General features: G+C 52.3%; 1 non-coding gene across 1 annotated transcript; it reads right to left on the bottom strand.

The window, feature by feature from the left end:
* Window positions 1-7,133: 7,133 nt before the first annotated feature.
* Window positions 7,134-7,206, bottom strand: TRNAD-GUC (transfer RNA aspartic acid (anticodon GUC)). The gene has a single exon. It is a non-coding gene; the product is annotated as a tRNA-Asp (tRNA).
* Window positions 7,207-10,955: the final 3,749 nt, after the last annotated feature.

Raw genomic sequence — 10,955 nt, forward strand, 5'->3', positions numbered from 1 at the left:
ACTTTTTAATAGCCCTGGAAAATACAATATTTCAGTTTACTGAAGCCCAGTGGTTAAACACAAAGCTGACCCTTTACTGTGCCAAAGGACAACAGGAAAATCAAACACAGAAGCACATGTAATACAGGCAGAAGGAAAGCTAAAATGACAGCCTGGCTGAGTCCCATGTCTATGGAGTCTAACAAAATATTATCAAAGAGCCATGAAAATTCTAGATGTAGAAGGGGACAAAACTGACTGAAAAGAAAATGAAAAATCAAAGAGTCTAATAACTAGTGAATAAATGGGACAATGTTTTCAATTAATTACCTTTAAAAAACCTCTAGTCTCAAAAGTTTTACTGAAGTCTTTCACATTTCAGCTATCAGGTGTCGACTGAAAAAAAAAATGCACAACCTAAAAGTTGAGAACTATCAGTAAGTCTTATTCACAGGACATACTGAGAATTCAAGCCTGGGAGACACCCTCTCAGATTGCTCTGAGGGACTGTTCCAAAGAGGCGAGGGGGGGAGCCATGATCTACAGGAGTTTTTGCAACAAAAACCAGGTAGTTGGAACATCAAAAGATTAGTTAACTAAAGAAAAATCAGACATCTCAAGTTAATGAATTTAGTGCTTTTCTATGTATGGGAAGATGCAAGAGTCTGGGCTGATGGAAATCATTCCTTGGATGTGTCCCTCAGCCATCTAGGGCCAGTGTCCTGCTTTTCTCCATCCTGAATCCCCTCAAGAGGGTACCATCGAGGGAGGCTACGGTGGCTGCTGGCTTCTTGGCTACAACATCCTCTGTTTACTGACATGGCTGGCAACATTCTTCATCCACACAAGATGCATTAGCTTCTCGGAGTTGAAAAATACTGACAACTTTCCAATTGTTCAAGCAGCATGCCTGACAAAAGTCTGATGAATCACTGTGTTGACTGAGGGGGACGAGGAGAAAGTAGTCAACGAAACGAAGGTCCAGAGGAGACGGGATAGGGTGAGGTTGCCCTGGAAGAGGCCCGGCCATCCTCCTCGCAGCTGGAGGGAGCGGGGAGGAAGGGGGCCCCATCCCCCGCTGGAGATGAGGGGGCCTCAGGGGGTGGGAGAACACAGAACTTGCAGGATGCTGAGTGCAACTTTCCCCACCGTGTTAAATTCGGCTCTCAGAACCCAGAGCTGAGGACAAAGACGCATCAAAGTCTTGGAAAGCTTCACATTCTACAAGTGGTGCAAACACCTGGGGGGGGCGGATGGCCCCTCATCACTCACTAGGAAGTGATCCCACGGCCCTGCGGCCTCCACCTCAGCCCCCCTCCCCTGCCCAGGCCCGCAGAAGCTGCAGCCCAGAGGTGGGGTGGAGGAGAGTCAAGACTTGTGCCCTCTACCTAAGGGGAGTGGCGGGGGACACTTTCCTGCCCCGCAGGCAAAGAGAGTTAAAGAGATCCTGGCTCACAATGGAAACAAGTGTTAGACTGGGTTTTTCTAAAGGCTGGTTAACTGCCTCCTGCCCTTCCTTAAACAGGGAAGACGGCAGAGAGGAGGGCGTGGCGGTCGGTGGAGTCCCCGCACTGCCTCTCTGGGTCGAGTGGACACTGGGCAACGGCGCTGGGCTTGAGCAATCTTGCTGCCCCCACCCGAGTGGGCAGCCCACTGGGCAAGGGGATCCAAGGAACAAGGGGCTCCAAGGCAGGGTGAGAGGGCTTGGGAAGAGGTTCTCCACGACTGGGAAGGGGGCCTGGAGAGGCCCTGCGGTGGCCCTCCCACGAAGTTCACGAAGGCACCTGCCAGAGGGCCTCGGAGGACAGCCGCCACTCAGAGGGCACCTGCCAGAGGGCCTCGGAGGACAGCTGCCACTCAGAGGGCACCTGCCAGAGGGCCTCGGAGGACAGCCGCCACTCAGAGGGCACCTGCCAGAGGGCCTCGGAGGACAGCCGCCACTCAGAGGGCACCTGCCAGAGGGCCTCGGAGGACAGCTGCCACTCAGAGGGCACCTGCCAGAGGGCCTCGGAGGACAGCCGCCACTCAGAGGGCACCTGCCAGAGGGCCTCGGAGGACGGCCGCCACTCAGAGGGCACCTGCCAGAGGGCCTCGGAGGACAGCTGCCACTCAGAGGGCACCTGCCAGAGGGCCTCGGAGGACAGCCGCCACTCAGAGGGCACCTGCCAGAGGGCCTCGGAGGACAGCTGCCACTCAGAGGGCACCTGCCAGAGGGCCTCGGAGGACAGCTGCCACTCAGAGGGCACCTGCCAGAGGGCCTCGGAGGACAGCCGCCACTCAGAGGGCACCTGCCAGAGGGCCTCGGAGGACAGCTGCCACTCAGAGGGCACCTGCCAGAGGGCCTCGGAGGACAGCCGCCACTCAGAGGGCACCTGCCAGAGGGCCTCGGAGGACGGCCGCCACTCAGAGGGCACCTGCCAGAGGGCCTCGGAGGACGGCCGCCACTCAGAGGGCACCTGCCAGAGGGCCTCGGAGGACGGCCGCCACTCAGAGGGCACCTGCCAGAGATGCAGCCACAACCCGCAAAGTCATCTGACAGCAGCAGGTGACGAAGGACACAGGCCCTCTTCCAGCCTCGCAAACCAGCGGACCTGGGACCTGGGATGGGAGGGGAGGCGTGAAAGCCTGGACCACACTTCCTCCCCCGCAGCTCCCTGGGGCCTCATGGGGGTTAGGGAGTAGGTGAGACTGGAGTTCAAGCTGGATTCACTTGGTCTTTTAATAAACGAAGTGACCAGAAATGTATGGAATCCTCCCAAGATGCCAGCAGGAGGTGGGCGGAAACCGGCTGCAACACACAGCCGAAGATGATTCTTAGAAAATATGAAAATGGTTTCATGTCCGTACTCCACGGAGTTGATAAGCCAAATATTAGTGTTCGGATCATTGGCGGATGAAACTGGAAAAGAACGGAGACAGACAAGTAATGTCCACCTGCGCTGGGGGCCGGGGAGCTGGGAGACCATGAAAGCACCGACCACAGAGCTGTAGTTTTTCTCCAGCAAAGCTCAAAGCCCAGGTTGGACACAGAGAAGCAAATAACGCATAAAATGTCCTTATAAACTAAAAACCACCATAGAAACAATTTATAATGACGTCCTTTTTCTTCTAAGTGTAGTCATTTAGGCGGTTACACACCCATTTCTAGTTTCGACTTTCCACAGACACCACCAAGGATAGCTGTAACTTGTGACACTATCCAAAGTGTCACAAGTCGCAGGTGAGAAAGGACCTCTGCACGTGCCTGCCCACGACTCTGGTTTGTCCAAGGGTTTGGGGACAGCACGGTTCAGCGGGCAAGGCGTGTTTCTGGAGCCGGACTTGCTACGGTTCAAATCACGTCCACCATCCGCTCACGGTGTGGTCTCGGGCAGGTTATACATCAACACCCGACCACCTGTGCTCTCCGACCATGAGTTATCGTTGGCACTTTCTCAACTTCATATGAAGTTGATGCAAACATAGCTTCAAGCCCTCACCAACTGGCTCCCCACCCAGATGGCACTCAGGAGAATCCCTGGAGCTGCTACTGGTCCCAAAGTCAGGCTACACCACAGGGGAGCCCCGTGGGTGGAGGGGTGAGATGCAGGAGGGGGGACTCTTCAGTCACCTGCTTCCCCATCCAGGGCAGACTCTTTCAGCCTCTCCACCACATCCATCTCTGTGTCTTGCCCCGTTCCTGCACAAGCAGTTAAGTTAAATGTCACTTCATCTTGACAGGGCATCGTTATCTACTCAACACTCCAGCCCTGATTAAGCTCAGTGGGGTCCAGAACCCAACTGGAATGACGGAAGTTGGGTGGGTGAGTACATTCCCTAAAATCTGCACATCACAAAGCCAGCAATCGAGTCCAGCAACCCGGCATGCATTTGTCAGCTAAAACCGCAACTCAGAAGACAGACAGAGAATGCTTTGCTCAATTTAGAGCCTACTTGAAATTAATGGAGAATAAATGTTCCAAATTCAAACCTTTCGAGGGACAATTTCCATTAAGCCCGAGCTCAGCTTCATTTCTGATCCACTGTTGCAGAGTAACAGCTGTTTGGGGCATTATAACTGTAATCGAACTACTGAGGCCATAAACTCGGAAAAGAAAACTCTCTTTCTGATGGTCATCAGGAGAAAAGGGGAGTGAACAGCACATTTGACAAAATCTCATCCCACTGCGAGTGGCCGTCAAACCCGCCAAGCTGCACTAAAGGTCATTTCGTAGAGAGGCGAAGCCATCAGACGACTCCCCCCTCCCTCTCCTTCAGTGGGGAAGGCAAGCCTGAGAGAGCAAAGGAGCAGCAAAGGAGTGACGGCTTAGTAGGGAGGGGACACCGTCCCGACATGTCTGGTGGGCTGGGAGGAGGGGTCAGAGGTGACCTCCTTCAGCGTGTCAACCTCTCAGCATCTGGCTCCTATGTCCAGGGCTCGGGCACACGGGTGTCAACAACCTCATACGCTCCTTTCTGCAAGTTGACAACCCAGCAAGGGAAGTGAAGAGGGGATAAATACACACAAAAAAGGTTTTCCTTTAACAGCAATAGCTGCTATAACACTCAAGCAAATTTGTATCCTAGAGGCATCTAACACAGCCATAGGGAGTGACACGTGAGCTGCAACTTAACCTGAGCCAACGCGGGGAAGGTGGGTGGTCAACACAGAGCCCTGCAGGCAGAGGGTCTCCCAAGGGAACAGGAGCTGGAACAGGTGGGAAGTGGTGGGCGGGGGCGAGGAGCCGGGAGAGCACAGGCTGGGCCGTCAGGGCGCTGCCACACGTTAAAGGGTTTCAGCAGGAGAGGGGCCATGTCTGGTTTGCATTGTTAGAGACCCCTCGCCGTGGCATCCCAGCACCTGAGCAGACGGGAGGACGACCGCGACAGTTCAGGCGGAAAATGATGCAGGGTTTGGGGTGGGGAGGTCAGGATAAAGACTCCCAGGACCCAGAAATGGACTGGATGGGGGGGGGGTCTTCCGGTCTCAGCAATGCATCCTTGGTGCCCTCACTGGCGTGGGATATTCTAGAGAAGGAAAGGGCTCCTCCTTTGGGTTGGCTTGTTGCCAAGTGTGGGGTGATAATCAACAAGGGAGGGAACCAGAGGGTGAAGAGGATGAGTTGAGTTTTGGACACGTTCAGTTTATGATTCTGGCAAGACATCCAAGCAGAGATGTCAGGAGGCAGGTGGATACAAGTCTGGAGCTTGGGGGAGGTCTGAATGGTGAGGCAAATATTGCTGTCATAGTATCTGGATGGCACAGGAAACCGGGACAATGTCTTCTTACCCACGGGAGACACAGAATCCGTGAGATGAGAACAGGGACTCTTTGACTAATCTCTGCTGGAGAAACATGAGAGAGAGGAGAAGACCAGGGCAAGAAGGCTGGAGCAGGAATCCAGCTGAGAGAAACGCTATGAACTCTCCTCATCGGCTCGCTCTACAGTTTCCTCCCAGCCCAGGACAATCTACTGCAACCTGTTAGTCTTCTAACAAAGCATGGCCGTCTCCCGCTTCTAATACAGTCACTACCCTGCACACGGAGAGCACACGTCCCAGGGGAGACAGCTGTGTCCAAGGCTGATGAAAAGTAAGATAAAGACTAACATTTTCTACTGGATTGCGCAGCACAGAGAACATCGGTCGCCTTAAGAAGAAAGTGTGGGCGAAGTGACGGGAGTAGAATGGGGGTAGAAGCCGGCTGGAGAGCACCGTGGAGGGGATGGAGGGGAGAAAGGATGGAATATATGGATGATTCTTTCAGAAAACCTGGCACCAGTGAATCCCCCTGAGGGTAAGGACCATAACTTTTTCATTTCTATATTCTATCAAAGTACCAAGTGCCTAATAGGACGTTTGCAAACGTCTGATGTCTGAATGAATGAATCTCTGTGGAGGTTCACAGCGGGGAGAGCTGAAGACCAGGTGTCCAGGCCACAAGGGCATGAGAATGAGCAGGAACGTGGGCCCCCTGGGGAAAGCCCTGGAGATGGTCACGGTGCCCAGGGTGGGCCACGTGGGGCAGCAGGGGGATCAGGGCGCCACGCAGAGGAGGAAGCAAGCCTACGGCCACCACGGGGGTGAGGCTGGACGCGCAGGCTGAGTCTAGACGGCGAGACCCCGCTGCCACACGAGAACTCTTCTACTGAACTGAGGAGGTGGTGGGGAAGTGCCCAAGGTCCTGGAGCAGAGAACACCACGGTCGGTGGAACACAGACGGCTCCCAGGAGAATATGAAGTATAAGACCTCGAGGGCAAAACTAGAATCTGTTTCTTATTGGTGTCCACCAACAACATGTCACTGGTCTCCCAAGTGGAGGGATCAAAGTAAGAAGTGTACACAAATCACCATTCGAGGCCTCACAGTCAAAACACAGCAATGGCTGAGGACATAACCTGAGTAACACAATGGCTGCCCGCTGTGACTGGACCACAGGCTCCAGGAGGACACACGGGCCTCCGTTCAAGGTTAGGAAGATAATCTGGATGCAAAGCCATGCTGTGGGCATTCAGACACTGAAGTTTGTCCCTTTGAAATAAAAATGCAAATAGCCTCATCCACAGCTTGGTCTTTAATCAAGCCAGACTCCCTAGTCTTCCCACTGAGATGCCCTGAAAACCCGCCAGATGCCTGGGCTGATGAGAACTCAGGTGGGGCTTGGACTCCTATGGGGTCACGTGGGTGCCCACAGCAGGCGGGCACCTTCCGAGGCTCAGGGGCCCTTCTGCTGCCTGACGGTTCCAGCAGCTTCTCACGATCTCCTAACCTGCTCCATCCTAGAACCCAGGAAAGACGAAACCACTGTACTTGTTTCACCTGCAAACTCTCCTATTAGAAGCAAGTCTCAGATTGGTAGAGCTCAGAAACTGTCCATGAGACTTTCCTGCCACAGAGGTCCTTGCATGTTAAAAAGCGGTTCGCTCCAATCAAGGGAAATTCAATTTTAGGAACCGAAATCTCAAGTCAACTTCACTGGCCTCCTCCAGTTTCACATGTTTTCTTTGAAAACCAGTATCACAAGAATATAAAAGTTGGGCTTTCCATTGTTCTTGAATTTTTTTAAATATTTATTTACTTATTTATTTATTTGGCTGCACCAGGTCTTAGTTGCGGCATGCGGGATCTTTTAGCTGTGGCATGCGGGATCTTAGTTGTGGCACTCAGGATCTAGTTCCCTGACCAGGGATCGAACCTGGTTCCCCTGCATTGACAGTGTGGAGTCTTAACCACTGGACCACCAGGGAAGTCCCCTGAATTTTGATAGAAGTAAAAATAGTTTGGTTATTTTCAAGAAATACAGTACCAGCTTGTTCAGTGCTAGCATCAGAAACAGGAGTTTCTTTGGAGGTCCCTCACAATGATAAGGCCAGTTAACAAGGTTAAGGTCCTTAACAATGATAAAGCCAGTGGAAATACAACCAAAGCACCTGGGATCTGTCTCCTGGGAGTGAAGGTGGGGCACAGCAGTGATGACCGAGGAAGTGGTCCACCAGCCTGAGACTAGCGTCAGCATGGCCACAACACATCCTTGCAGGCTCCACCCTCGAGATGGGGGCTGCAAAGCAGACAGTGTTTCCTGGAGCTGAGAAATTAGGAGGTGAGCCAGGGCGCGGATGGGGGCTGGGAGAGGGGTGCGTCCTTCGTCAACCAAATAAGTCTTACTGAAGGGGGTCAGTCTTCGTGAGATTATCCTCAGAAACTTATAACCCTGATATCTTATACCCCATGTCTTGCTGAAAGATGACAGGCAGAGCTAAATTTTTAATTCTATTGAAAATTGTACTATAGCCTCCTCCCAAATTCTGTAGCAAGAGAGAAACGAGGATGAGAGGGGGCTGAAAATGCAAAACAGAACAGGAATCGATGTTTAGGAAGGGGAGGTTTCCCCAACCCAATAAATGCAATCCAGCGAGACACGGCCCCTGCAGAGCAGGCGGAAACAGCACATCTACAGAGAACTCACTGCGAATGAAGGGGCAAAAAGTCAGTCTCTGGGTCATGGGCTTAAAGCGTGTGATTTTAGCCTTGAAAAGAGAAAGAGGTCATGACTTCTCACCTCAAGTGCAAATAAAGTGTTTAGGGAGGAGAATTAGCCAGTTAATACCACAACCCTCATCCTCGAGCCCGAATTCCATCGCATTTTGTGCTCACAGGACAGAAAGTGTGGGCATAAGAAGCATTTGATAAAAGCTGGAGGGACGGATGGATGACCAGCCTCAGTGTCCACCACCCCATCCGGTAGCTCAGAGGCTTTTACAGGAAGACCTGGCCATCAGGTCAGCCGATACCTGACTCTTGGGTCCAGTTGACTGAGCTCCCTGGTCAGCAACCTCAAAGCCATTCTCCTGGACAAGAATCATTTCTACCCCTAGAGCGGTGTGCACTTTGACCCTCTGCTTTGGTGGGACTTGATCTGCTCACAGGTACAACACACTTACAAGGTATCACTGAACTGGGACGGTCCAAGGAGCACGCAATCATTTTTAAAATCCAGCTCATTTTTTAATCACATATTTAACTGAAAAGAGCATAGGACGTACAGGTGGAATGTCTGACTTTGAAGGAAAGCTTAGTGATGGTGGCTTCATCAAAGACTCACCCTCAGCTCCCACAGGGGCAGCCGAACGCTGAGAGGTGCCCCGCTGGCAACAAAGCAGAAAGAGCCGTATTTTCGGCCCGTTTCTAAAGGGGTCCCCACAGGGTGTCTCCTCTCTGTCCACGGTGGAATATTTTAAAGTGTGAGTTAACATCTACTGAGATTCTGATTTCAGTATCACTGATCGAATCCAATGATGGAACTTCAGGGAGAGTTATCGTCTTTTCAGAGCTTTTTCACATAAGAAATTCAGGGGAAGGTGCTAGATTGCATAAACACAGTGTTTCACCCAATATAATAAACTCACTCAAACCCGGCAGAGTGTAAAGGCGCGGGGGGAGAAGTGGAGACGTGGAGAACAAGACCCATCCTGTCTGGGACGCCCCTCACTGCCACGGAGAGGAGGGGGTGACCCCAAGACTTATATCTGATCCGGCCTGAGGCACCACCTCCAAGAGAAAAACACGGAAATCTTGCTACCCGCTCACACTTCCCAGTGCGCTCTGCAAGGCACCACAGTTCTGGAACCCTCTCTCTGGGTCAGCCATCGAGCCCCTGTGCCCTTGGTGCTGGTGCAGAGCCAGTAGCGACAGGTGTGCACCACCTGGGGGCCTGCAGAGATGCTGCGGGGACCTGGGGGGCAGGGGGTGAGGCCTCTGCTGACCTGGGGGCCGGGGGGGCTTCCTTAGAGACCCCCAGATCCGTGCCCCAAATCGCTCTGCTTATCCCTGCAGATAATTCAGATTAAACCTCACTTTAAAAAAAAAAAGGGGGTTTTAGAAGGAAATGACAAAGGAGATTTGAGCACAACCAGAGGAGAGGCAAGCTGATGGGCCTGAATCGCCACCTCTCGGCCACTCACCAGCTTTTCCTCCCAATTTCTCAGCCAACAAGTGTGAGGAGGAAAGAACTGCAGGCGATGATCTCCACGTCCTTTTTCCGGCTTTTAAAAATTCCCTGTGATTGCACTGCTCTCTAAAATGAAAACGGCATCCATTTGCTGATTGGAAGTGTGGTTAAAAGGTGCCACGTGTCTTTCTAGAAAAAGCAGTTCTCGGTCACTTTGGAGGAGGGCTGAGAGCTCAAGGGCCACCTTCTCTTCCCACAAAGCTCCAGCTTCTCCGCCAGGTGAGGGAGGGTCGGCAGCCCCCAGCCCCCAGCCAGCACCCCGTTGCTGCTCAGCCTCCATGGGGACAAATGATGCATCCACGGCATCTGGTCTTTGGGGACCACTTTCCCATTTACATCGTCAAACAAAGTTGGTTTCATTTTTCATAAAGGATGACAGGATCAGGACTTTCTCAAATTCTCTTCCAAAAGAAATTAGTATGGAAATAAAAGCTCTTTCTGCTGTAATGTTACCAACTTTGATTTTGAAGCAGGTGGCAATCAGTTCGTGTTTACTGGAGAAGAACAGCTTGAACCTGATGCTATTTCCTAGCACTCCATACCCTCCGAGGAGACATCGTCAACTTCCGTGTCATGATGATGTGATTTACCTAGAAGAACCACCTCTCCTCATTAGTTTGATTGGAAATTCAACAGAACTTGATGTGCTCTCTCACTAAGGAGAGCCCCAAGGGTAATGTGTGCCAGCAGGCAAATCAGTTCCAGCCACGGCGTCCGGGGTAAACCAGAGCCCGCCGCCCAAGTCAGCCCCTCCCAGCACCTGCCTCTCCGCCACTGCGCATGACGACCAGGTAGAAGCGGTGCCCAGCATCCCCATCAACCTGCTGTCAGGTGCGAGGGTGATGGGTGCAGGAGGTGCATGCCTGGTGCAGGGCTCTCCATTTTCAGATAACTCAGAATGACATCCCAGGATCCCCACTATACCTTTTTTTTTTTTTAAAGATTTTATGAGCATGGCTTTTCATTTATTTATTTATTTATTTATTTATCTTTGGCTGCGTTGGGTCTTCGTTTCTGTGCGAGGGCTTTCTCTAGTTGCGGCGAGCGGGGGCCACTCTTCATCACAGTGCGCGGGCCTCTCACTGTCGCGGCCTCTCTTGTTGCGGAGCACAGGCTCCAGACGCGCAGGCTCTGTAGTTGTGGCTCACGGGCCTAGGTGCTCCGCGGCACGTGGGATCTTCCCAGACCAGGGCTCGAACCCGTGTCCCCTGCATTGGCAGGCGGGTTCTCAACCACTGCACCACCAGGGAAGCCCCCCACTATACTTTCATGAAACTTTCCTCTGTTACACTTCTCCCAACTATAATTGAATTATGACTTACATAATTATTTGATTAATATCTGTCTTCCCCCACCTGATGAAGACAGGCAGTGGCCTGTCTCCTTAATCTCATTCTTCTCGTGCGAGGAAGCTCAGTGTCTGAAGCAGAGGAGACATTCAACTGAATGAACAAACCAACCATTCGCCGAATCAATCACTGAATCAGG

The sequence above is a fragment of the Balaenoptera acutorostrata genome, chromosome 16 (assembly GCF_949987535.1).
Source record: "Balaenoptera acutorostrata chromosome 16, mBalAcu1.1, whole genome shotgun sequence".
Taxonomy (NCBI): Eukaryota; Metazoa; Chordata; class Mammalia; order Artiodactyla; family Balaenopteridae; genus Balaenoptera; species Balaenoptera acutorostrata.